Here is a 5,000-nt window from a genome sequence, read left to right as displayed (position 1 = left end):
TAGGGTTAGGGTTATGGTTAGTGTTAGGTTTAGGGTTAGTGTTAGTTTAGGGTTAGGTTTAGGGTTTAGAGTTAGGGTTACGTTCAGGGTTAGGTAAGGGTAGGGTTAGGTTAGGATTAGGGTTAGGATTAGGATTAGGGTTAGGTTTCCGTTAGGGTTAGGGTTATGTTTAGGGTTAGGGTTAGGGTAGAGTTAGGTTTAGGTTAGGGTTAGGGTTATGGTTAATGTTAGGTTATGGTTAGGTTAACGTTTAGGGTTATGGTTAGGTTTAGGGTTATGTTAGTGTTAGGTTTAGGGTTTAGGGTTAGTGTTAGGGTTAGTGTTACGGTTAGGGTAGGGTTAGGGTTAGGGTTAGGGTTAGGGTTAGGGTTAGGGTTAGGTTAGGGTTTGGGTTAAGGTTAGGTTTCAGGTTAGGGTTATGGTTAGGTTTGCGTTAGGGTTAGGGTTAGGGATAGGTTTGCGTTAGGGTTAGGGTTAGGTTAGGTTTGCATTAGGGTTATGGTTAGGGTTAGTTTTAGGGTTAGGGTAAGGTTTGCGTTAGGGTTAGGGTTAGGGTTAGGTTTAGGTTTAGTTTTGCGTTAGGGTTAGTGTTAGGGTTAGGGTTAGGTTAAGGGTGAGGTTTGCATTCGGGTTAGGGTTAGGGTTAGGGTTAGGGTAAGGGTTAGAGTTAGTTTTGCTTTAGGGTTAGGGTTAGAAGTAGGTTTAGGTTTAGTGTTAGGGTAAGAGTTAGGCTTAGGTTAGGGTTAGGGTTAGGGTTAGGTTTGCGTTAGGGTTATGGTTATGGTTATGGTTAGGGTTAGGGTTAGGGTTAGGTTTGCTTTAGGGTTAGGGTTAGGGATAGGGTTATGGTTAGGTTTGCCTTAGGGTTAGGTTTAGGGTTAGTGTTACGTTTGTGTTAGTGTTTGGGTTAAAGTTAAGGTTAGGTTTAGGTTTGCGTAGGTTTATGGTTAGGAATAGGGTTAGGGTTAGGTTTAGGTTTAGCTACGCTTAGGGTTAGGGTTAGGGTTAGGGTTAGGGTTAGGGTTGCTTTAGGGTTAGGTTTAGGTAAAGGGTTAAGTTTCCGTTAGGGTTAAGGATATGGTTAGGTTTGGTTTAGGGTTAGGTTTGCGTTAGGGTTAGTGTTAGGGTTAGGGTTAGTGTTAGGGTTAGGTTTGGGTTAGGTTTAGTGTTAGGGTTAGGGTTAGGGTTAGGGTTAGGGTTAGGTTAAGGTTAGGTTTAGGTTTGCTTTAGGGTTAGGGTTAGGGTTAGGGTGAGGGTAAGGTTTAGATTTACGTTTGCGTTAGGGTTAGGGTTAGGGTTAGGGTTAGGGTTAGGTATAGGTTTGCGTTAGGGTTAGGGTTAGAGTTAGGTTTAGGTTAGGGTTAGGGTTAGGGTTAGGGTAAGTTTTGCGTTAGTTTTCGGGATAGGGTATGGGTAGGGTTAGGTTAGTGTTAGGGTTAGGGTAAAGGTTAGTTTAAGGTTAGGGTTAGCTTTAGGGTTAGGGTTATGGTTAGTGTTAGGTTTAGGGTTAGTGTTAGTTTAGGGTTAGGTTTAGGGTTTAGAGTTAGGGTTACGTTTAGGGTTAGGTAAGGGTAGGGTTAGGTTAGGATTAGGGTTAGGATTAGGATTAGGGTTAGGTTTCCGTTAGGGTTAGGGTTATGTTTAGGGTTAGGGTTAGGGTAGAGTTAGGTTTAGGTTAGGGTTAGGGTTATGGTTAATGTTAGGTTATGGTTAGGTTAACGTTTAGGGTTATGGTTAGGTTTAGGGTTATGTTAGGGTTAGGTTTAGGGTTTAGGGTTAGTGTTAGGGTTAGTGTTAGGGTTAGGGTAGTGTTAGGGTTAGGGTTAGGGTTAGGGTTAGGGTTAGGTTAGGGTTTGGGTTAAGGTTAGGTTTCAGGTTAGGGTTATGGTTAGGTTTGCGTTAGGGTTAGGGTTAGGGATAGGTTTGCGTTAGGGTTAGGGTTAGGTTAGGTTTGCATTAGGGTTATGGTTAGGGTTAGTTTTAGGGTTAGGGTAAGGTTTGCGTTAGGGTTAGGGTTAGGGTTAGGTTTAGGTTTAGTTTTGCGTTAGGGTTAGTGTTAGGGTTAGGGTTAGGTTAAGGGTGAGGTTTGCATTCGGGTTAGGGTTAGGGTTAGGGTTAGGGTAAGGGTTAGAGTTAGTTTTGCTTTAGGGTTAGGGTTAGAAGTAGGTTTAGGTTTAGTGTTAGGGTAAGAGTTAGGCTTAGGTTAGGGTTAGGGTTAGGGTTAGGTTTGCGTTAGGGTTATGGTTATGGTTATGGTTAGGGTTAGGGTTAGGGTTAGGTTTGCGTTAGGGTTAGGGTTAAGGTTAGGTTTAGGTTTAGGGTTAGGGTTAGGGTTAGGGTTAGGATTGCGTTAGGGTTAGTGTTAGGGTTAGGTTTAGGGTTAGGGTTAGGGTTAGGTTTGCGTTAGGGTTAGGGTTAGGGATAGGTTTAGGTTTAGGGTTAGGGTTAGGGTTAGGATTGCGTTAGGGTTATGTTTAGGGTTAGGTTTAGGGTTAGGGTTAGGGTTTGGGTTAGGGTTAGGGTTACGGTTAGGGTTAGGGTTAGGGTTAGGTTTTAGGGTTAGGGTTAGGGTTAGGGTCATGCTTAGGGTTAGGGTTAGGGTTAGGTTTAGGTTTGAGTTAGGTTTAGAGTTAGGGTTAGGTTTAGTTTTGCGTTAGGTTTATCGTTAGGGTTAGGGTTAGGGTTAATGTTTAGGGTTAGATTTAGGTTTAGGTTAGCTTTAGGTTTAGGGTTAGGGTTAGGATTAGGGTTAGGATTTAAGCTTAGGTTTGCGTTAGGTTTAGAGTTAGGGTTAGGGTTAGGGTTAGATTTGCGTTATGGATATGGTAAGGGTTAGGGTTAGGTTTGCGTTAGGTTTAGGATTAGGGTTAGGGTTAGGGTTATGTTTAGGGTTAGGTTTGATTTGGGTTAGGTTTAGGGTTAGGGTTAAGGTTAGGTCTGCATTAGGTTTAGAGTTATGGTTAGGTTAGGGTTCGGTTTAGGGTTTACGGTTAGGGTTAGGATTTGGGATAGGTTAGGGTAGCGTTATGGTTAGGTTTAGGGTTTAGGGTTAGGTTTAGGTTTAGGGTTAGGGTTAGGGGTAGGGTTAGGTTTAGGCTTATGGTTAGGGTTAGGTTTGCGTTAGGGTTAGGGTTAATGTTAGGGTTAGGGTTAGGTTTAGGTTTGCGTTAGGGTTACGGTAAGGATTAGGTTTAGGGTTAGGTTTAGGGTTAGGGTTAGGGTTAGGTTTGTGTTAGGGTTAGGGTTAGGGTTAAGGTTAGGGCTATGGTTAGGGTTAGGTTTGCGTTAGGGTTAGGGTTCGGATTAGGGTTTGGGTTAGGGTTAGTTTTGCGTTAGGGTTAGGGTTAGGGTTAGGGTTAGGGTTAGGGTTAGGGTTAGGCTTGCGTTAGGGTTAGGGTTAGGGTGAGGGTTAGGATTGCATTAGGGTTAGGGTTAGGGTTAGGTTTAGGGTTAGGGTTAGGGTTAGGGTTGCGTTATGGTTAGGGTTAGGGTTAGGTTTAGACTTAGGGTTAGGGTTAGGTTTAGGATTGCGTTAGGGTTAGGGTTAGGGTTCGGTTTAGGGTTAGGGTTAGGGTTTGGGTTAGGGTTAGGGTTACGGTTAGGGTTAGGGTTAGGGTTAGGTTTTAGGGTTAGGGTTAGGATTAGGGTTATGCTTAGGGTTAGGGTTAGTGTTAGGCTTAGTTTTGCGTTAGGTTTAGGGTTAGGGTTAGGTTTAGTTGTGCCTTAGGGTTATCGTTAGGGTTAGGGTTAGGGTTAATGTTTAGGGTTAGGGTTAGGTTTAGGTTAGCTTTAGGGTTAGGGTTAGGGTTAGGATTAGGGTTAGGATTTAAGCTTAGGTTTGCGTTAGGTTTAGAGTTAGGGTTAGGGTTAGGATTAGATTTGCTTTATGGATATGGTTAGGATTAGGGTTAGGGTTAGGGTTAGGATTGCGATAGGGTTAGGGTTAGGGTTAGGTTTAGGGTTTGGTTAGGGTTAGGTTTGCGTTAGGGTTAGAGTTAGGGTTAGGTTTAGGGTTAAGTTTAAGGTTAGGGTTAGGATTGCTTTAGAGTTAGGGTTAGGCTTAGGTTTAGTGTTAGGGTTACTGTTTGGGTTAGGCTTACGGACAGGGTTAGGATTATGGTCAGGGTTAGAGTTTAGGGATAGGGTTAGGGTTAGGATTATGATTAGGGTTAGGGTTTGGGTTAAGTTTAGGTTTGCATTAGGTTTAGGGTTAGTTTTGCGTTAGGTTTATCTTTAGGGTTAGGGTTAGGGTTAATGTTTAGCGTTAGGGTTAGGTTTAGGTTAGCTTTAGGGTTAGGGTTAGGGTTAGGATTAGGGTTAGGATTAAGGCTTAGGATTGCGATAGGTTTAGATTTAGGGTTAGGGTTAGGTTTAGATTTGCGTTATGGTAGGGTTAGGGTTAGGTTTAGAGTTAGGGTTAGGTTTGAGTTAGGGTTAGTGTTAGGGTTAGGTTTAGGGTTAGGGTTGTGGTTAGTGTTAGGTTTGCCTTAGGGTAAGTTTAGTGTTAGGTTTAGGGTTAGGTTTGCGTTAGGATTAGGGTTAGGCTTAGGGTTAGGTATGCGTTAGGGTTAGGGTTAGGGTTAGGGTTAGGTTTGTGTTACGGTTAGGGTTAGGGTTTGGGTTGTTTAGGTTTGCGTTAGGGTTAGGGATATGGTTATGGTTAGGGTTAGGTATGCGTTAGGGTTAGGGTTATGGTTAGGGTTATGGTTAGGTTTGCATTAGGGTTAGGGTTAGGGTTAGGGTTATGTTTGTGTTACGGTTAGGGTTAGGGTTATTGTTAGGCTTAGGTTTGCGTTAGGTTTAGGGTTAGGGTTAGGGTTAGGGTTAGGGTTAGGTTTAGCTACGCGTTAGGGTTAGGGTTATGGTTAGGTTTAGGTTTGCGGTAGGGTTAGGGTTAGGGTTAGGGTTAAGTTTAGGTTTAGCTACGCGTTAATGTTAGGGTTATGGTTACGGTTAGGTTTGCGTTAGGGTTAGGGTTCGGGTTAGGGTTAGGGTTAGGG

This window comes from Rhinolophus sinicus, chromosome 1 (genome assembly GCF_057876585.1).
Source record: "Rhinolophus sinicus isolate RSI-liver-muscle chromosome 1, RSI-T2T, whole genome shotgun sequence".
Lineage (NCBI taxonomy): Eukaryota > Metazoa > Chordata > Mammalia > Chiroptera > Rhinolophidae > Rhinolophus > Rhinolophus sinicus.
The sequence above is the reverse complement of the archived record's forward strand: the minus strand, read 5'-3'. Positions refer to the sequence as shown.